This window comes from Piliocolobus tephrosceles, chromosome 2 (genome assembly GCF_002776525.5).
Source record: "Piliocolobus tephrosceles isolate RC106 chromosome 2, ASM277652v3, whole genome shotgun sequence".
NCBI lineage: Eukaryota > Metazoa > Chordata > Mammalia > Primates > Cercopithecidae > Piliocolobus > Piliocolobus tephrosceles.
The window spans coordinates 95826666-95850442 of NC_045435.1; positions in this window are offsets into that span (position 1 = coordinate 95826666).

Here is a 23777-nt window from a genome sequence, read left to right on the forward strand (position 1 = left end):
ATTACTGTGCCTCATTCTCCTTGTCCTGTATGAACCATCATGACAATGTTGTCCCATGAAAGACAATGCCCATATTTAGTGACCCTCTGAGTTCATACCCCCAATTCCCAGGTCAAGGTCAGGTGCAGGTCAGGAGCAGGAACTGGCAAATATTTTTTTAATAAAGAGCCAGACAGTAAATATTTTAGGCTTTGCAGATGGTACCATCTCTGCCACAATTGCTCAGCTCTGCTGTTGTAGCAATGAAAGCAGCCACAGACAATACATAAAGGAATGAGCATAGCTCATTCTAATAAAACTTTATTTGTAAAAATAGACAGTGGGCCATATTTTGCCTATGGGCTGTAATTTGCAAACTTCTGATCCAGGAAGTGACGATTTGTGATAGAATGCATATGATATAGTTCAGTAGCCACTGTAATGAAATACACAGCTGCAATGAGTTTGCCAAACTCACAGTTAAGGGCACAGTCTTCCAACACAACTATCGCATCTGCTCAAAATTCAGATACCAGCTGAAAGTTTAGAGATCTTCAGGGCCACCTTCACTTCTGACCAACTGGCTACAAATTCAAGGGTCCGCACCCACAGACTTTCTCAGGCATGACCATTTGCTAGAAGTACCCACAGAACTTAGGAAAGAGCTATGATTCTAATTATGGTTTTATTATAGCAAAAGGATACAAGTCAGAACAAGCCAAAGAAAGAGATACAAAGGGCCAAGATCTGGGAGGGTCCCAAACAGAAAACTGTCAGTCATCTCCTGTGGAGTCCTTGATCATGTTACCTCCTCCCAACTACAATTAGTAATAATACTCAAGAGTACTGCCAACTAGGGAAGCTGAACTGAGTTCCACTGTCCAGTGTTTTATCAGGGCTTGATCGCATACTGCCCATGTTAGCTGATCTTTAGTCCCTCTGCCTCTCCTGGAGATTGGGGCTAAAAGTTTTAGTTTCCAGTTCTTAAACTGAAACTGGGAAAAGATCAGAACTGATATGGCATGTGCCATAAGTCCCCATCATATTGCATTATTAGGCTGTCCAGTGGCTAAAAACCCTTGGAAAACAAAAATACTTCTACCAAACAAGACATTCAAGGGACCTAAACATCAGCTTCTAGCAGCTGAGGACAAAGGACAGAACTTGCTTTGGGTAAAGTTAATTCTTCACTACACAATAATATATAACAGCTTCAAAATTCCCTAATTTTATGGTTTCCATTTATTTACCTGTTTCTTCATTCATTTCTGTATTAAAGCAACATTTTTACCATTCTAACAGTCTCCTAAATGGTCTTCCAGCTTCCACCCTTTCCCTTGTTTAGAGCCATCCCCTGTAAACCTAAGTCAGATGATGTCACCCCTCGGCTAAGGACTCCAATGGCTCCCATCTCAGACAAAAAGCCAGAGTCCTTACAATGGTGTACAGGGCCCTTCATGACCTGGCTCCCATCACCTGACTACCCTCATCTCCCTCTTCCGTCCTCTCACTCCTCTCCAATCATATCAGCTTCCTGACCATTCTTCACACATACGAAGCCAAGGCCTCTCCTTTGCATTGTCTGTTCTCTCTGCCTGGAATGTAAATATCCTCCAGATAGCCATGTGGCCATCCCCTCCTTCCTTCAAATCTTCACTGAAATGTTACTTTCACAATGAGACCTATCCTAACCACTCCATTAAAATTGAGACCTCTCTGAGCCCCCTGCCCTCAGCACCCCGGTCCTACTCTCTATTTTTCAAATATTTTTAAATTGTAGTAAAAAGTGCTTAATATAAAATGTACCATCTTAAACTATTTCTAAGTGTATAGTTCAGTAGCGTTAAGTAGCTCACGTTGTTTTTACTAATATTCAGAACTTTCTCATTTTGCAAAACTGAAACTCTGTGCCTATTAAACAACAACTTCCCTTTTCCTCCCCCTCCAGCCCCTGACAACTATCATTCTACTTTCTGTTTCTATGAATTTGACTACCCCAGGTATTTTATGAGTGGAATCATATAGTACTCATTCTTTTGTGTCTGGCTTATTCCACTTTGTATATTTTTCTCAAGGTTTATCCACATTGTAGTGTGTCAGAATTTCCTTCCTTTTTAAGGTTCAATAATATCGCATTGTACTATGGTCTGAATGTTGGTGTCCCCCTGAAATTCATATGTTTAAACCTAATATCCAGTGTGAGAGTATTAAGAGATGGGTCCTTTGGAGAAGTGATTAAATCATGAAGGCTCCACCCTCACGAATGGGATTTGTGTCCTTATAAGAGAGGTTGAAGGGGGCTGCCTTGCCCTTAGGCCATGTGAGGACACAGTCAGAAGGCCAGATGCATTAAGCAGAGTGAAACCTTACCAGACACTGAATCTTCTGGCACCTTGATCGTGGAATTTCCAGCCTCTAGAATTGTGAGCAATAAGTTCACGTTGTTTGTAAACTACTCAATCTAAAGTATTTTGTTATAGTAGCCTGAAGTAAGACAGAAATTGGTACTGAGAAGTGGTGTGCTATTATAACAGACAGCTAAAAATGTAAAAATGTAGAAATGGCTTTGAAACTGGGTAATGGGTAGAGACTGAGAGTCTGGCGGTGCATGCTGAAAAAAGCTTACATTGTTGTGAACAGAGCATTAACGGTGATTAGTGTGAGGGCTCAAAAAGAGAAAAGAACTGTAGGGAATGCCTCAGTCTTCTTAGAGATTACCTAAGAGGTCATGATTAGAATATTGGTAGAAATATGGATGATAAAAACTGTTCTCATGAAGTCTCAGACAGAAATTGAAACATGTTATTAAAAACCGGAGGAAAAGTGATCCTTGTTATAAAGGATCAGTGATCACTTGGCTAAATTGTATTCATGTCCTAGTGTTTTGTGGAAGGCAAAGCTTTTGAGTGCTGAAATAGAATAGTTGGTGGAAGAAATCTCCAAGTAAAGTGTTGGGGGTGTGGCATGGCTGCTCTTGACTACTTATAGTAAAATAGAGGAAGAAACAAAAAAAATTAAAGATGAAATTTATAATCAAAAGAGAAGCAAAACTTAAAGATTTGGAAAATTCTCAGCCTGGCCATATTGTAAAGAATTGAAAGGCATGTTTGGGAGATAATGCCAAGGGCAGGGCCAAGTGACCATTTGATAAAGAGATTAATGTGGGTGGGCAGAAGCCTAGTGCTATTCTTTATGACAATGCATGAATGTTTTGGAGATCTTTGAGGGGTGCCCTACCCATCACAGGCCCAGAATATCAGGGCTTTGAGAGCAGAATGAGTTCACGGCTCTACTCCCCTGACTACAGTGCACCACTCCTTGGCCACTCCACTTGTGACTCAAGCAGGTGCAGCTTGTCCACCCCTTCCAGGAAGCACAGGTGGTAAACCTTGGCAGCATCTATGAGGTGCCATCTCCACCAGGGTGCAGGGGTGGATGAACTGTGAAGGGATGGCTACCTTCACCTCGATTTGGAAGGATGCCCCAAAGAGCCTCAAGGCCCAGGAAGAGAACCACAGCAAGGGTGGAACCACTATAATGAGCCCCAACTAGGGCAACACCCAGTGGAACCCTGAGGGTGGGACCGCCTCAGAAAGTCCCCACTAAGGCAATGTCTGGTGAAGCCATGGGAGTCAGGGCTATTCCCAATACCCCAGAACTATAGAGCTTTCATTGTGGAACCCCAGCCTGGAAGAACTGCAGGTACAAAACTCTAATCTGTGAGAGCTGCCACACTCAGGAACCCATAGCGGCAGGGTCACCCAGAGCCTTGGGAGACCAAACCCTACCCATGTGTCCGGAAAGTGGGACATGGAGTCAAATAAGATTATTATGGAACATTGAGATTTAATGTTTGCTCTGTCGGGTTTTAAATTTGGTTAGGACCTGTTATCCCTCCATTCTTTCCTGTTTCTCCTTTCTAGGATGGAAATGCCTGCCGTATGTCTATCCCACCATTGTAGTTTGGAAGCACGGAACTTGTTAGATTTCATGGACTGATAGTTGGAGTGGAATTTGCCTCAGGATAAATCACACCTTTGAGTCTTACTCAAATGTGATTTAGGTGATATTTGGATGAGACTGTGTACTTTAGACTTTTGTATTGATGTTGAAACAAAGACTTTTGGGGTTATTGGAATGGAATAAATGTATTTTGCATGTGAAAAGGACAAAATTCAGGGGACCAGAATGCTTTGATCTGCTTGTTGGTATTTCCCCCAAAATTTATATGTTGAAATATAATATCCAATATGATAGTATTAAGAAGTGGAGGCTTTTGGAAAATGATTCTCATGAGGGCCCTGCCCTCATGGATAAGATTAATACCCTTATAAAAGAGATTGCAGGGAGCTGTCTGCCCTTCCACCATATGAGAACACAGTGTTTACCCCTTCTGCCATGTGAGGACATAGTTGAAAGGTGCCATCTTTGAAGCAGAGAGCAAACCTTCACTAGGTATTGAATGTGTTGGCACCTTGATCTTGGAATTCTCAGCCTCCAGACCTAAGAGCAATATATTTGTTGTTTATAAATAACCCAGTCTAAGGTATTTTGTTATAGCAGCAGGAACAGACTAAGACACGTTGTACATATATGTATATATATATATATGTGTCTATCTATCTACTCACATTTTGTTTATCCATTTATCCATCAATGAACACTTAGGTTGCTTTCATCTCTTAGTTATTGTGAGTAATGTTACAATGAACATGAGTGTGTACTCACCTCTATTTTTTTCATGGCATTTATCACTTTATAACATTATATAATTTACTTTATTTATCACGTATATTGTTTAGTATCTATTTCACCTCACAAAAATGGAAGCTCCATGAGGGATTTTTGTCTTGTTTGTTCCCTGATGTATTCCAAGCATCTAAGCATGATGACATGCAATAGATAGTCACTAAATAGTGCTATTAAGTAAATTAGTAACCAACTTTTATCATATACTAGGTCCTCTGCTAGACCTTGTGGAGGCACCAGCAAATAAAATACAGAATTTACAGCTTATTTATCTTTAACCCTTGGGATAGTTAAAGAAAATTAATTGGCAGGCCCAAAATTGGCAAAACAAGCTTACTTGCAAAAATGCTGTTAGTTCCTCAGCTCACCTACTTTGCTTCATGTGGGTCCCTTGCTGGATTTCACAGGCTTACAGCTGGAGGGGAATCACCACCTATGTTACATGTGTATCCTAATGACCAGAATAAGCTGTTCCTAGCTCTTCAATTAAAGTATACATGATGTGAAGAGATTTGAATAATTGATTTGTAATTGAATAATGATTCCATTTTTATGTTATCTCTTCTGGAATAATTCCACCCACTGATCTGGCTTACTGGACAAGTATATTTCAGGATTCTTCTAATTCTTCTTTTAAGATTACCATCCATATGTAGAAAGGTTTCAAATGTTTTTCTCATCACATGTCTGTAGAATTACTTTGATTTCCAAAGTTTAGGTGACAGCCATTTTTAAAATCAGTAATTTTACTTGAACAAAATTCCAGTTTCCCTGAAATAACTAAGCACCCTCATGGGGTGTACTATACTGGGAGTTTACCTGTGGAGATCTCAGGAGCTCTGTTCCACTCTTTGGGAGTATGCAATCAATGCAGTGGATTCTCTTTTCTGCTTCTGCTTGGTCTGATATTGAAATTGTTATTTTTATTCCCTCTTTTCAGTAAATAGAAAAGTTCCTTTGCTCATTTTTTCCTGTTAAAAATATAGTTCACGATTATTCCAGAAAATACAAAATAACAGAAAAAAACAAAAAAGGACACTAATTATTCCAACTGCTTTTAACAGCTTGGTGAATATAATTCTAGATCTGCACTCTCCAAATTAATAACCACTAGTCCCACATGGCTGTTAAGCACTTGAAATGTGGCTAGTCTGAATTGAGATGTGTTGTAAGAGGAAAATACACATCAGAAGACTTAATATGGAAAAATGGTGTGAAATATCTCAATAATTTTAGGATTCATTACATGTTGAAAGTAAAATATTGTTAATATATTAGGTTAAATAAAACATATTATTTGTTATATTAGTTTATTTTTACCTTTTTTAATGTGGCTACTAGAAAACAAAACTATATTGGTGATTTGCATTATATTTCTGTTGGACAGTGTTGCTCAGAAGATAATTTTCTGTGTATCTCTGTATAGAAATACATATTGTAAGGGAAGGATCATGGTACTTCTATTTCATGACCCCCATTCTTCACTTAGTAATGTATTTCAACATATTTCCATGCCTTTGGACATATTTCTTTAAAATTATTTGTAATAACCACAGCATTTCATTGTAAAAGTGGGCCATAATTTCTTCAATCAATATGCTTTTAGTAAACAGTGGAATGTTCCCATTTTTCACTAAACAAAGTGCATTATAATAAATATCCTTGAACCTACATTTTTGTCTGTGTGACTATTTTATTATACTAAATTTCCAAACGTGGAACCGCTAAATCAAAAAACACACATTTTTAAGGTTTTTGATACTTTATAGTTTTATAAGCTAAAAACTACCATGGCAGTCTAAAAAATGTGGTGCTAATTTAAACTCCATCAGTAGACTATACCCTGGTTCATTTCCTTACAGCTTTTTTTTATTGACTGTTGTAATTTTAAGAAAAATCTCATGGTTTTCATTTTCTTCTGTTGTAAGTAAGTTGGAAGGTTTTTATATTTTTATTAGTTTTTATGAGTTCTTTGTAACTCATCTTTTGTAAACTAACTGTTCATGTCTGTAGCCCATGTTTCTTTTGGAGAATTCATCTTTTGTTATTGATTTATAAGGATGTTTTTATAGATTAATTATATTAATCCTTGGCCACACATGTTTCATATATTTTTTAGTTTATTTGCTTTCTAATCTTTTATGTTTCTTTTTGATGTTCAGAGGTTTTTAATCCCTACATAATTTTCTTTTAAGATAACTGCCCTTGAGCTTATGTTAAGAAATTCCTTTCATACTTTAAAAATTATATTGTTATTCAAGTATAATGTCTTCTAGTATGTTCTTGGTAAAACTTTTTACATTTATTCCCTTACACCATATGGAATCTATTTTTGTGTAGAAATTGCAAGGCTTATCTTTTCTAAATATTTAGCTAGATATCCCAACTCCATTTATCAACCATCTGGCCTTTCCTCATTGGTTTAAAAGTCAACGAACATGAAAGGATCAAGTACATACTAGGTCAAGTCCATGGAAATTGGTAGAAGCAGAAAGAAAGAGGTATGTGTTTGTGTCCAGGATACAGGTGGGCAGGAATCACAGGGATCAGGGTAGGCCGATCAGCAAGAAGGCGATAGGGTGCCAGCCTTCTGTCGTGTCCCAGAAAAATGTACAAATACATCCAGCTTTGTATGTAATTGCATGAGATTGACAGATCTCCTGAGTCTGTCCAGTGGAGTTATTGGGATACTGACTCAAACAAGAAGATCTCTATTCTGAAGAGTTGTGGAAAGCAAATTAAAGACCTAGAGAGGAAAGCCATACTCCAGGTAAAGATAGGCACAAAGATGCTACTCTACTTTTTATGTAGTCACATTGGGATATTCAGCAGCCCCCAAACTCAGACTACACTGCTTAGTCTCAGCCATCTCTTCCTACTGATGCCTTGTCTAATCTGCGATTTTCTGCTGCAGTAAATATTGCTGGTTGCCTCTCCTGCACCCACTCTCCACCCTATCAGTGTCCACAGTCTTGTTTAGTTATCCACCCTTCCACTCCAGGAAGCTGATTCCACTCCATTCAGCACCAGGGACAGACGCTGGTTGACTCAGAACAATCGGAATGTTATACCCTTTGACCCCAGTCATTGGTCCAGGAGTGGACATGTGATGTAAGCCATCATCCCATTGGGAATTAAGGTCTCTTGCTTGGAACACTGGGGCAAAAGCATTGCCTCTCACCCACTGGACACAAAAGGGGAAACAAAGGCACCACCTGCTGCTGTCAACCGTCAACCAACCAGCCTTAGAACAAAGTCAGCACTGTGCAAGGGAGTGAGAATAGAAGAGAGGAAATTCCTCAATGAGACAGCTAAGTCACTGGATCTACCAACCCTGAAGGCCGTCCTAACTCAGGGCTTCTGTTACTTGAGTCAATAAATTTTTGTGTGATGTTTTTTGTTGTATGTAACCTAAGATTCCTAATTGATACATCCTGGCCTAGGAATTCTTGGCTTAAACACTACCTTCTCCATGGCTTCCATAGTCAAGCCAGCTATAAGGGATCCCTCCCTCAAATGACCCTTGCTCTGAGCATATGTTGTGTTGAAATTCGGTCCCAGGAGAAGGATTCAAAATCAATGAACAACATGCCTACCTGTACATCTGATGGAGAGGCTGAACCTTTGGGCTGGACTCTTTTTCGTCTTGACATTTCAGGGGACATTAAGTGTTCATCTGATCTGCTGGGCCCCTTAAGGTGAAGGTCTCTGGTTTATCCATCTGGTCCACTCATAGGCAGCCTGCGATAAAAATTAACATTTAAAAAGGTAGAGAAAGGCCAGGTGTAGTGGCTCATGCCTATAATCCCAGCAGTTTGGGAGGCTGAGGCAGGTGGATCACTTGAACCCAGGAGTTCAAGACCAGCCTGGACTACATGGAGACACCCCATATCTGCAAAAAAATACAAAAATTAGATAGGCGTGGTAGCATGTGCCTGTAGTTCCCAGCTGCTTAGGAGGCTGATGCAAGAGGATTGCTTGAGGCTGGGAGGTTGAGGCTACCATGAGCTGTGATCAAGCCACTGCACCACAGCCTGGGCTACAGAGTGAGACCCTGTCTCATAAAATAAAATAAAACAAAATAAAATAAAATAGTAGAGAAGGCCGGGTGCGGTGGCTCAAGCCTGTAATCCCAGCAATTTGGGAGGCCCAGACGGGCAGATCACGAGGTCAGCAAATCGAGACCATCCTGGCTAACACGGTGAAACCCCGTCTCTACTAAAAAATACAAAAAACTAGCCGGGCAACGAGGCGGGCGCCTGTAGTCCCAGCTATTCGGGAGTCTGAGGCAGGAGAATGGCGTGAACCCGGGAGGCGGAGCTTGCAGTGAGCTGATATCCGGCCACCGCACTCCAGCCTGGGCGGCAGAGCGAGACTCTGTCTCAAAAAAAAAAAAAAAAAAAAAAAAAAAAAAAAGTAGAGAAAACTCCAGCCACTTACCCATGGTAATTGCTATAATTATTCCTTCATAAATATGACAGGACTACCAAGATTCACTACCTGTTGAAGCAAACAAGTGAAACGAAGGAGATGGGCCAATATGATCAAATAGAACAAGTGACCCCAGGAAAGCAGAGTTAACTTTTGGAGAAGAAAACCTCAAAGAAATCTCATTACCTCCCCGAAAAAGTTGAGTGGCTACTGCATCCATTTACACAAGGGCACACAGCTATATAAAGGAGCAATAAGAGAGTAAGAAATAGTTGACAAAAGTTCATAAATACAATTATGAAAACGAAAAATATGATCACTACATTAAACATTGAATGCAGGGGCTGTAATTTAAAATGTCCTAGGATGTAAAGCAAGAGAGGGATGGAGCAGAGGAGAGAGAAGGTGGATGAGAAAGCAATTGTTGGCAGGGCTGGAAATGGCAGAAAGGTCTAACCAGGAGGGGGAGCATCCATCAAGTAAAAGTCTAGAAAGAAAAAACAGAAAATATAGGGGAGAAAATATTTTAAAAACAATAGAAGACATTTTCCAGAGCTAGAGAAAGACACAAGACTTCAGATATAGAAGGTCCAGAAATTATATATATAATATATATTTTATTTTTATAATTTTATACATTATACTTTTATGTTTGTAATAACAACATGTATATGTGTGCATATATAATTTAGACTCTGTTTGCCCTATGAGAATGTAAGCTCTGAGAGTGCAGGGACTTTGATTATTTTTTTTAGTTGCTGTGTTCCTACTGCCTAGGATCTGACACAAATAAATAAAATAAAAATAAAAATATAATTAATCCAAATCAAAAGGAATAAAAGAGGATGAAAGAGGTAGTATAAATGACCTAAAATGCTTGCTTTTCAAAGTAGAGCATCAATAGATATTTCTTGACGTTGACAAAACAAGAGAAAATACTATAGGACTTCCAGATCAAGATGATAGATTGAGCACATGGATATATTTTTACTCTGTCTTGAAATCCCAACAAAACAACAGTAAAGGGGCTTTTTACAAGACAAAAAAAAAAAAAAAAAAAAAACCCATAGGAACAAAAGGAAAGAGTAAAGTATACCATCAGAAAAATGTTGGAAGCTGGGAAGCAAATGGATTGGAACTAACTCTCAACTAACCTGGGACAGCTGAATCCCAGGCTGGTAGTAAAGAAAGTTCTAAGACAGCTTCACTGACAGGAATGGGGTGCAAAGGGTGTGTGGTTTGATGAGGGCAGACATGAGGTAAAAGAGGTCTGGGCTCTCCTCTTCTGATGAAAAACAATAGATACTGAAAAGTTGAGAAGTGAAAACAAAAAAAAGAATTCTTAGTAATATGGAGGTAACTACCAAAAGAATCAGCCAGAAGAATTGAAAGTATTTGCCTCTGAGGGGAACAAAATGAGAAGGAAGCTTCTGTTGTTTGTAACAAACTGTATTGAAGAATATGACTCTGTAAGTTTACTCATATAACTATAATATTTTTTCAAATTGTTAAATAACAGTAAAAAAGTTATATACCACTAGCTAAAAACATAGGTAAAAGTAGGATCCTTTGGAGAGCAGGATTATAAGGAAGGGGTCTAGATGAAGTGCACACATATTTCCATACCCTTAAATACTGTTCGAGCTTTTATCTCCATGCATGTTCAGCAAGTATCTATATTTACTTAGAGATGTATATGGGTTGCAAAAATGGTCATAATAATTGTCTTCCCTGTATACCTGCCCTTGTGTGGTACCCTTACGTTGTCTCCAGGCTTGGTCACTTGACTTGCTATGGTCAGTGGGACAATAGCAAATGTGATACATGTAGATGCTTGAAAATTGCTTATGTATTGGAACTTGCCCTCTTTGCTGCTGGGACCCCTGATTACTGCTACCATGTGAAAAACCTGGGCTAAACTGCTAGAAGGTGAGAGACCAAATGGAGCAAATGTCAACTGTTTCAGCTGAGACCATCATAGACCAGCTAGTCCCCAGTCAACCTGGCAGCCAACCATGGAAGCATGAGCCCAGCAAGACCAGCAGAAGAGCCAACCAGCTGAGGATAGCCCCAACTCCCTAGTCACAGAATTGTGAGCTAAAAAAGGTGTATATTAAACTTTTGAGGACAACTGATTATGTATCAAGTACTAATTGATAGAAATACATGCAGATATAGAAGTAGAAAATAAAATAGAAACAAAGATGTATAATAGAATTTTTGGATCCCAACTCAGATTTATAAGATCATGCCAGAGAATGAATCCTGAGAATTTATTGTTTGAAAATTTCCACAATGATTCTAATACAACCTGGACAAACATTTGAGAACCATTGGTATAGAACAAAGACCAAAGAGTTTGGAGATCTAGGTTCCAAACCAACTTCTTCTCCTTACTAATAGTGTAATCTTGGGCAAGCTATTTAACTACTCTGAGCTTCAGTTCTTTTTCCCAGTAAAATAGAGGAAAGTTGTTATGAGGATTAAATGGTCTTGTATATAAAAAGTGTCCAGCATTGTACACAAAATTTCTTCCCCTTCCTCCCCCACGAACCCTGATGGACCCTCACAGAAGCAGCCAATTTAATGTATAATTCCAGAAAGCCTGAGGAGTAGTATAATATGAGATTTTTCTTGTCCTTTCTATCTTTAATAAAGCACAGAAGAGAAAGTTAGTTTGGTGGAAAGCAACCCTCAGAAGGATTTTATTTCCCTCATTTGTCAGTGTGACTTTAATAAAAATGTGATAGTGTGAAATGAGAAACTTCCAGGGAAGAATGGAACAGGCCATAAGGGGAAAACAGGGTTTTTATCAGACTCATGATTTTGAACAAATAATTTGGAAAATCTCAAATACAAGACCAGAAGTTTCTAGTAAAGGTGCAAGAAATCGTAGAAGCAGGACCAATAGCACAACATCAACTTCAGAGTGTAAAATCTCCTTCATGATTTGTTGGAGTCTGTAGAGTGAATGTGGATGACCAGGGGGAAGCTCCATGGCTTCATGGAAGTCATGTCACCAGTCTGGGCCCCAGTTTTCCTATTTGTAAAGTAAGAGGCTTGTATTCATTGATTTCTGTGGTTCTTTGGAATGTTATCATTCTATCAATTTATAACTAGACCTTTTTTTTCTCCTTATCTAACTGTATCATACTTCAGCCCTCCATTTTGAAAGGAAACTGGGCAACCGTTAAAAACAAACAACTGTCTCTTAGTGTTGACCCGATCCCTGAATTTTATTCGTTTTCATTCAGAGAGAAAGATAACTATGTTTGTGGCCCGTCATCTATGTCTGTGTTTCTTACAATTTTTTTTCAAATTTGCAGCACCATACTATCAGAAGAAGAACTACAAGTATTGCCTCAGTTTCCCCCAGGTGATCAGCATTTGGGAGGACAAAAATAAAATGGCTTGGTGACATCAAAAAATAAAACAAGTGAACAAATATAATTATTGGCCACTCTTGTGTATAAATGCCTTATTGCTCCCACATCAGCCAGAAACAGACACACACTCAGGACATTCACCTTAGCTGTATTACAAACTGCATCATCAGTTCATATCAGAAAGAGAAAGATACTCTGGGCTGCTGGTGACCGGAGCCCCGGGCTTTAACCACTTTAACCCATGTTTCTGTTATCTGGGTATCTGTCCCTAAGCTTGGGGCTCCTTCCTGACATGATGGTATGCACAGCCTCTGATGGAAGAGGAATTAAAATGTGATAAAGTTGTGATTGAATGTAATTAGACAAGCTTTACCAGTCCTGGTAAAGAACTCAGAGAACCATCCATCTGGCCTAAGCAATCTGTTATAATAATGCTTGAAATGTGAAACTATTTAAAATTTAATTTTAAAATCCTATAGAAGGCAATGATGGCATTTTTTAAAGTCAAAGTGAACATTTTAATATTGACCTTTGTGGATCTTTCCCAGTGTGGTCACAAAACCACACTGCAAAACACAGACACAGAGCGAACAGAGAATCAAGTAATTCCGGCAGGTATGTGATCCGTGTCAGGCCACTGTGGTTCCTAAAGTAGACCTGTAATATACATACTCCATTAATTGAGTTCACTGGCTGCATATCTTAAATTATAGGCATAGGCTGGGTGGCTCTCTACCCTTGGAAGAACCAGTACATTATTGGGCAGGCCAGCACTCACCCCACTAAGTAGAGAAAAGGGTATGGACTTACCCCATGTCGGTGATTAGAACGTTGGTTCAACTGTAGTCTGTGAACCAGTTGCATCAGCATCACCTGAGAGCTTGTTAGAAATACCTTCAGTCCCACACCAGACTGAATGAATCAGAACCTACACTGTTACGAGTTCCTAAGGTGATTCATATACATGTTAAAGTTGAAAGAACACTGGGGTGAAGCCTCTTCTTTGTCCAGGTAAGATTATTTTCTCCTTGTGAAAGACTGCAAAAAATGGTCACAGATTTCTCCCACTTCTGTTTTCATGTGCCTTTGCTTCCTCCATCAAGTGGTAGAGTCTATTTCTCTACCCCCTTGAATACGGGTGCTTAATGTCCTGCTTTGAACAATGAATTGCAGTAGAAGTGACGGTGTTAGAGTGCCAAGTTTGGACCTCAAGCAGCCTGGCAGCTTCTGCTCTTGCTCTCTTGAGACCCTGAGAACACGATGTGGAGAAACCCAGTCCAGCTGGCTGGAGGATGAGAAAGCTTGTGGAGAGTAAGGCCCAGAGAAGAGCTGTCACTCATAGCCAGGCATGTAAGTGAGTCATGTTGGATCACCCAGCCCCAGTGGAACTGCCTGATGATAACAGTCACATGAGTGTCCTCAGGAAAACCAACAGAGGAACAGCCCAGCTGATCCCAGCCCAAACTGCTGACCCACAGAATTATGAGGAAAAACTCGTTGTATTAAACCATCAAATTGTGTAGGTGTTTTTATGCATCAATAGATAAATAATGCATTTCTGAACTCTTCAACCAGGGCTGTATGGATTTCCTGAGAACAAACAAGTCCATCTTGGTGAAAGAATCTGCCTTCACTGATGTGAAACTAAAGGTTGGGCAAGTTTACTTCTGGAGAAGAAACGCTGTTGATAGGCTTACACATGATGATGGAGCAATGGAAATATTAATGCTGGGTGATTAACACAGACTCTACAACCAGTGAGTTCTCTTCAGAACCTCTGGATGACTTGCAAAGAAATAAAAGCCATGATCAAAATTTTCTGATATCTGATGTCTGGATTTATGCAGAGACCTCTGGCCTGGCTCTGCCTACTCTCTCTTTCTGCTCAGATCCAACACCAACCGAAGAAGTGATCCAAGAGTCTTCAATGAGCAGTGCAGAACTGGAAAGCGTCTAAGCTTTGGAGTCACCCTAAACCGAGTTTCAATCCTGGCCCCACCACTCATTAGCTAGGTGATTGGACAAATAGATTACCTAACTTCTCTGAGACTCAGTCTTCTGATTTGCCAATTGGGATTAAGAATCCTTATCTATCAAGATTGTTGAGATTATTTATCAGAAAAATGATAGCATCTAATGACTGCCCTCTAAGTGTGTTCTGCATAAATGAGGCTGGGATGTGAAAGCTATAAAGTCCCTGACAAGTGTAATTTTTGAAAAGAGACAAACCCATCAGTTCCCCTCCACCAACCCCCTTCCACACTTCGAGAGTTCCTAACTTCTAAGTGTCAGGATGTTCTGACTACAGTCTGGCTGTGTTTTTCTGCTCCCTGATTGGCAGCTATTCTGCTTAGAGCCACTTGGAAGGAGGAGGGGGACAGGGTAATCAGCATTCATCTCTGGGCCACCAGGTCAAGTGGGTACTAATCAGGAAAAATGTTTGGCTATTAAATGCTCCATTGAGTCCTTTAAATATCACCTGATGTGTCATAAATTTGGATTAGCCGTAGAAAATCAATCTTCACCATATGCAAATTAACGATGAAATGAGATTCTCCTTGTGAGCCATTGCTGTCCCTCAGCATACCAGTCACTTCAACTTTATTTAACTGGCCTGAATTTCTCTTCCATTTTGCTTCACTTTGTGACTTGAAGCTCATTATCCCTTTGACAGCTTATGGTTAGAGAGCTCTGGGCCCTCAGAGGGACTCAGCTAGTGCTTTCTTGGGTTAGTTTTCTCATTCTCCCTAGTGCAGACTCAGGCTGCCACCTGGAATGAACCTGGATGTGCTGGCCTTGTCCCTGACGATTTCCCTAAAATTGGATGTTGAACCTGGTAATGATGCATATGATGTGTGTGTGTGGAGTGTGTGTGTGTGTGTGTGTTTGTACCTATGACTATAAATATGGATTTTAGGAACACATTCAGGAAGTTACCTTTTTCCATTACAAAATAAAACGCTATATTTATTAGTTACTCTTCATGATTCCACAAAAGAGTGAAGCTTTGGGATCAAACTTCTGGAGCTGGGCTGAACCTTTGGGTATGGAATGGCAAAAAATGGGCAAGCTTTTTACCACTCCTCATACTGCTCTGTTTTAGCCCATGCATTTCACATATAGTTATATGTGTTATACACAAAGCATATAACTACAGGTGGGGAAATGGAGCAAAAAGCACCAGAGACTTTTCAAGGGAATGAAATGCTAGTATCTGGTTCCAGCAGCCACTGGCTACCCAGGAATTTATTAATAGTCTGCCTTTGTGTTCAGCAAGCTTGCAATAGGATGCAGCTAATTAGCCTGCCTGGAAACCAACTGACTTGGATTAGAATGGGGTGGAATGGAATGACTAATGATAATAAACTGTATACTACTTTATAATTTGCTGAAAACTGACAATAAATTATCTCACTAGATCCTTTCAACGGTCATGTGAGGTTTGCATTAATATCATCCCATTTTACAATATGGAAACTGAGATACAGAGAGGGTAAATTAACATGTGAAAAATCTTTAAAATGTTCATGCCATATGACTAATAACTACGTTTCTAGAAATTTAGCTTGACAAAATAAAAAATCCAAAAATAGATTTATTGATAGACACATACAAAGAAGTTACATATAATAGTGAACATTAAAAATAACCTATATGTCCAAAAAGAAGAAATCACTTAGGTAAATTACAGTAATTCAACATAAACATACACTTGATAATCTCTAAAAATAAGGTTTCTGAATATCATTTAAAGATGCGAAAATAAATTTACTACATAATCTTTAACTTTTAAAAGGAGATAAAACTTTTTATGCTGTATAATCCCAATTTTGCTATATCTCTGTATATACCTGAAAAATAACATGAAAGAGATATCTTACAATGTTATTTATGGTTATATCTGTTTCATGAGGTTAATATTGACTTTCCAACTCTTTCTACTTTTCTCTATTTTCCTAATTCTCTATAATATACAAGTATCATAATTTAAGAAGTGACAAACAATAAATAAAATAATAGTAATATACAAAATTATTTTTAATGTTACTTGAGCAGGAAGAGCTAGTGAAAAAACAGAATATTAAAATGTGAAACACTTGGAGTGGTTTTGAAGGTCAGAGTAAACATATGCCAAATACAGTTATTTTGTCAAAACCATTTTGTTCATTTCTAACTAATTTATCTTTAATAAGATAAACAAGGTTTCAGGAGGCTCTGGCAATGATCCATCTACAAAATCACTGTGTGTTTGGTTCATCCTCGCAATTTTCTATACTTATTTATCCTTCACAAAGCACTGTCAGTGTTTGGGAAAATGATTTTGTGAAACTTGGTAAATGGCTAGGTAAAATATTTCCTTGGATAATGGTGTGCCTGACACTTTAAACATCTGAAAACTCTCAGAGTTATTAGATCTCAGGTAGAGGAGGTCAGATAATGTCTCTGGAGATGGCTCCTATTAGTAGAGCTTTGGATGATGTAAAATACAAGGCAGAGGGTGGAGAGAAAATGGTGGGCTGCAAGAGCAGAATTCTAAATAGATACTTAGAAGGAATTTCCAAACAAGAAGCATAGTTCCTACTTCTATCAGAGTAGAGGGAAGAAAATTGATTCTGCAAGGGAAAAGTCCAGCCATCGTGAGGAGACTTCTAATGACACCCAAATTCCTTTCCTCAAAAAAAATTCTTTTTGCTTGAATTGCATTTAAAGCTATAATTTTAGGACTTTTGATTTGGGTACATTTAAATGTTAATGTATGGGGTTTTAAAAAATTTTTAAACTCATTTGGAATGTAGTGATAGTTTTTTACATTTAATTATTTAATTCTCCTGGAATGTACTTCCTTTTTTTAATGTAAAATCTTTAATACATCTAGAGTGAATATTAATGATTGTATTAATAATCATATCCACTACCACTTATCAGTACTTGCTACATGCCTGGAATTGTGCTAAATCTTTTTACACACATTAGCATACATTATTTGCTTTAAACCTCACAACACTATGCAGATCTGAAGACTGAGCCTCAGAAAGGTCGAGCAGGGACACAGCCAGCAACACACACTCTGCTTCCCAACAGCCCCTTCCCTTAAACACCTTTCTATGATGCCACTTGCATCACAGACCAAGTTGTTACGTCAAGCATGGTTCCTTTCCGAAATTTTTGTTTGGTTCCATTGATCTGTTAGTACAGACTTGCATCTTATTATTTAAACAGCTGATAGGACAAACGCCTCTGATGATTCTACATAATCAAAATTAATCTTGACTATTGTTACCCATACATTCTTCTAGAAGATTTTTGTTTGTTTGTTTGACGGAGTTTCGCTCTTGTTGCCCAGGCTGGAGTGCAAATGGCTCGAACTCGGCTCACTGCAACCTCTGCCTTCTTGGTTCAAGCGATTCTCCTGCCTCAGCCTTCCAAGTAGCTGGGATTACAGGTATGGGCCACCATGCCTGGCTAATTTTGTATTTTTAGTAGAGATGGGGTTTCTCCATGTTGGTCAGGCTGGTCTTGATCTCCTGACCTCAGGTGATCTGCCTGCCTCAGCCTCCCAAAGTGCTGGGATTACAGGTGTGAGCCACCGCACCCAGCCCATCTTCTAGAAGATTTTAAAAATAATATTTATGTTTTAATTATCCAAGTAATACATACTTCTTATTGGCTACTTAGGAAATGTACACAAGTAAGAATAGGAAAAATTAAAATCCCTTGTGAACTCACGCAACCAAAAATGATCACTGTGGTACCATTTTTGTGACAATATCATTTACTTATTATCTGTCTCCATTAGAATGTAATCTCCATAAAGCAAGAGTTTATTTCTTTTTATCACTGTTGCATCCCAGTATCGCTAATGGATGGCAAGGTTCACTCTCCAGATCACATGCTCAGGACCAAGGGTACTTATTACCCAACCTGCTCCAAGGGCTGGCTCGTATATGAATTCTTCTCTCAGAAGAGCCTTCAGCCAAGGGAGCTACTCTTCCAAAGTTACATCTCCTCCAGAAGGAGCCCACAGCCAATGAGCTATGGGTTTGGAGGTACCTAAAGGCCCAGGCCCCTCACCACAACTTGGAACAACTCCAAAGGGCCATTCCAAATCTAGAGCTTTCTGTGGAATTGCCTGGGGCCTATAATGTCCTCCTCTAACTCCCCTACTGATGTTATTCTGAAATTACTCCCCAGTAAACCTCCTGCAGGCTAACTTCTGCCACACAGCTTGTTTCCAGAGAGCATAATCTAAGATAATGTAGAACTGTGCTTGACAAGTGGTTAGCTCAATAATATTTGTTGAATGAATACATGCAGAACTCCCTAGGGGCTCTTTCTTCATTCTTGCTGCCTTTAACTCTTCAGCTATGAAACAGAAACTCCACTGGGTCCCTGGGAAGTCAGAAGTCAGCCATTCATGTGCAACCATCAACACTATTGCAACGTCTTCCCGTCATTGTCTCCTCTATTCTTGATGAAGCCAGGAGCCTCATCCAGTTCTTGTTAATAGCCTAACATAACGGTGGCCAGAGACAAGATCCCAACTTGGCCGCCATTTCTGAGTGTCTCTGGATCCTGCCTCCACTAGTCTTTACAAATCTTGAGGCTTATTATCACTGCTTACTGAACCCAAGGAATCTATAGAGATAGAAATCCTGCTGATCCTGCATTTCCTAGTCTCTGCCCAAGCTGCATGGGTCCTAGAGTGGTGGTGAGGATGCTCCCCCCTCAGTGTGTTGTATAGATAAGGGCACTTCATGATTGAAAGTGCATGGTCATTCAACCTTCTGATCTTAGTTTCATCCACATGTCCACTTTTTGAGAGCATCATTTGTGAACAGAATGACTGTTGGGACAGGACTAGGACAGGCCTGGAAGCCAACACATGCCTCTGTTCTTGGTCAAGTCTTCACCTACTCTCCTATTGAAATCATTCTTTGTTCTATCTGAGGCCAGATAGAAACAGAGCTTGAAATTGGAGATTTATGATAATTTATTGAAGATGATTCTCAGGGGAAGGGAATAAGGGAAGTAGGGCAGGGGAGGAGAAGGAGCTAAGTAAGGATGCGGTCTCAGCATGAGTCAATTGCACCACAGAGTTGTCCCACCTAGAGGTTCAAGGATCCAGCCTTTTATACCTCATGCAAGCTTGTCATTGGCTATGGACTGTCCCCAGAGGAGGAGTGGGAAGCATAACCTTCCAGGCAAGGCAGCTTCCAGTCAGTCAAGGGCAATTCTCTCAAGAAGGGGGTAACTGTGAGCTATTAGCAGCCCAATACTCTCAGCAGGTGGATATGGGTGTTCCAACAATATTCACTACAGGGGTCTTGCTCCCTCTCCTAACAGGTGGCTTCCATCACAATGATCCCTGTGTTTCAAACATAGTTTAATAACTTTACCTAAAAAGGCAAAATGTTATACCTCCTTCACATTTCCCCAGAGAGTTCCTCTATTCTTGTATACATTTAGGATCCCAGAAAAATAAGCAAATGGAGGCTCTATGCCCACCCACCCTCTTATCTCCTCTCATCAGCAGAATCCAAGTTCCAAATGCTCATGGTACATTTGCTTACAAAGCCCGGATTCATAAGAAGGGAGAGCTGATAAATATTTAACAACTGGCTCTCTCCAAAGAGAAAAACCTTAAGTTGTAAGCATTTGTCACTTTCTGTGGTGTAAATACTCCCATGTGATCAATTTTAAGCTAACATAGTGAAGTCACTGAACAAAGTGTTGGAAATAAAAATGCCGTATCACACAATCATGCAGCATGTTCACCATAAGTTCACATAAATCACCTCAAAAGCATAGAAATAGTAAAATATAATAAGTAATTAATTTTGAGTATATATTACATTTTTCCTTTTTTATTATTTTTTTAAATATTATATACCCTATAATCAACAGCTTAATAAACTTTAACACGGGTATAAATATGTGTAACCATCATCACAATCAAGATTCAGGATACTTGGTAGAAGACAGCTCTAGTATGCCCCAGTTCATTGAAAATTTTCCAATAACATGTACATACGTATGTGTATATTTTCTCAAAACATTCTAATTCATGTATTCAAGAAAATACTGCATGCTAGGTTACAATAATAAGCAAAAAAGACTAATCTCTGCCTTTACAGAAACAGGCATTAATCATATGATCATACAAAAAAAATTATTTTTAAAAATCTTAGGAAAATGCTATGAAGGAAAGTCACAAGAACAAATTCCTAGAAGTGAAATTACTGAGTCAAAGAGTAGCGTATTTGCAAGGCATTTGGCATATGCTGCAAATTGCCCTCCAGGAAAATCATTCCAATTTACATTTCTACAAACACTGTATAAGCAATGTATATTTCCTCCTGCCCTTGCCAATACTACAGAGTATCTTTTCTTCGGCTATTTTTATTCTGATATGTTAATTTTTTTTAATTTTGCATTTTTAATTACATTTTTGTTGTCTTCCTTTTTGATCCAGTCTTTTCATTTTTTAGAAATTTTCTATTGGAGTATTCATCTTTATTTTATAGAAATGGGAAAGCTTTGTACAATTTGAGGCAGAGACCTATTTTCAATTATCAGAGTAATATGTTTTACAGGAAGTTAGACATACTTCTTTCAAAGAGGAACAGGTTAGGAAAACAAAAGTGCATGACCTGTAAGGTCTGTAGGACCTGGCCCAAGTACACGTGTGCAGCCTATGCCCTCCATGTTTTCCATCTCACTCCACCCACATTGGCTGCCTTTTGGTTCCCCAAAGTTTCAGTTTTCTAATTTGTGTGCATCAATAATTTAGTTTTATCTAATTTCAAACTAGTTTCATACTTAAGCTCTTACTTTTTCACCTCCTCTTGTTTGGTTGAACTAATAGTTTCTACAAGAAGACTACATGGATTAGAGATATTTTGAAGAGTTTATCTGATAAAGTCATGTGCCTTTGCACATGGAAGACACTTTATTGGGTATGAAATTCATGATCTTTTTCCAAAGTCTCTAGGTAAGATGATCTAGAAGTTTCTGACATTCAGCATTGAAGAGATGAGTCCTGTTAGGGTAATTTGTTGTTATTGTTCTGCATGACCCCTTACGAATTTTTTCTCTTACAATTAAAAAATGACAATTTAGATACTGTCTTTATCTAGCTGGTATAGTTCTGTTTTATCGGTTTTGCCTGACAGGGAAAGCTTACTTTCAAGCTCCATGCAGAGGTCTTTCCTCAACTCACTAATGTTTTATTCTGTTATGTTGTTAATTATTGTTCTACATTCTTCTGTAATGCTTACCAAAATCTGAAAGTACATATTCATTTGTGTATTTGCTTCTGTACTATCTAATTAGATGGAAACTTAATTGAAGGAAGTAATCACATTTAATATGCTCATTGCAGCCTATGCAGCACATAGCACAGTGCACAGTACATGGTAGATAGCTCAATAAATACATGTTGAATAAATGGGTGAACTAGTATTGTTTTTGTTTCATTATGTCTTGCCTTCTTCAAGCGAATCAATTATCTTTGTATTCATTGTTCTATATTTATGATTTCTTTTTCCTTCGTTGTCACTTTTTAGTATATTTCTTTGCATTCTGGGAGAGTATCTTTAGTTTAACATGTTACTATTTATAGTTCCCTTGACATAACTTCCCTATACCAACAATGTAAAGAAGTATAGAACATCTTTATAGATGTATATAACAATATAAAACAATACATAACATAACTTCCGATTTCAATGGAGATACTGGTTTTGTTGCTGAGATTTTAGTTTCCATGTAATACTTCCTTTTCATTCATTTCTTTTATTTCACTTTCTTTTCTTCTCTTTTTGTTGCCTTATCACCTTAGCCTGCTCTCTATGACTTTATGCTATTGATTCCTAGAGACTCTGTGTTAGTCCTTTCTTACACTGCTACAAAGAAATCCCTTAGGCTGAGTAATTTATAAGGAAAAGAGGTTTAATAGGCTCACAGTTCTGCAAGCTGTACAAGCATGGCACCACTATTTGCTTGGCTTCTGATAAGAGTGTCGGGAAGCTTACAATCATGGTGGAAGGTGAAGTGGGAGCAGGCACATCACATAGCAAGGCCGGAGCAAGTGAGAGAAGGGAGAGATCCCAGATGCTTTTAAATAGCCAGATCTTGCATGAACTGAGCAAGAACAAGCTTCTCATGAAGGGGGTGGTGCTAAAGCATACAGGAGGGATCTATCCCCATGATTCAGTCACCTCCCAGCAGGCCCCACCTCTAACATCGGTAATCACCCTTTAACATGAGATTTGAAGGAGGCAAACATCCAAATCATATCAGACTCCATACTTAGCACTCTATTAAGAATGCTGACTAATTTCTCAGTTTTTGTCCCCTCTGGGTCCTATAACAGATCATTTTCAGAAGGGTGCTCATCCCTTGAATCTTCTAGATGTGATTCCATTTCCTTTTCCTTCAGTATTTTTTGAAAATCCCACAAGTTGGTAGTTTTCTCTCTATCCTCAAACAGGGTCGATCCATAAATACGAGAGTGAATAGATTTCCTTGGTTTCTACCAAATTTTTTTTTTTTTCAAATCTCTGTCTGAAGGACATGTTAATGGCAGCAACAGCCAGTGCCAGTTTTAGGAAGCCTTTTGTGAAACACTCTACCTGCCTAGTTATCTGTGTTCTAAATAATGTATCACGTGAAAACAATAATTCTATAGGTAGATTTTTATTAGGTTTATTTTCTGTTCTCTGTATAGCCAGTGGTGTTTCTCTGGTGGTTACACCTCTCAGAATTGGTTACCTCATTTCCATTATAAATTTCATCACTACCATCACAAGCAACCATCAATGTTTCAGGTGTAGTTAGTGTCTGGGATTCACAGTCTCCGCCTAGAAGTGGAAAGACAAGGTAACAGAAGCAAGGTGGGGACAGAGGTGAGGGATGGAAATACAAAGTTACAAAAAGAAGATAATTGTTCCTGTTTCATGGAGAAGCCCTCAAGAAGGCCAGTGGGCAATGGCTCTGGAACTCTGGCATACTCATTAAGTGTACGCTTACGCACTACTTCTCAGGCTATCTCTGTTTTATGAGAGACGTGGAGAAGTTCTATATGACGCTAGAGTCAGACAGGATTTCTTGACCAAGACCTCCCACAAAGTACAAATTAGGAAAAAGTGATGAATTTTATTATCACATAGAAAGTCAAACTTCTGTTTAATTATAATCTCCCTAATTAAAGTAAAAAGACAAACCAGAGAG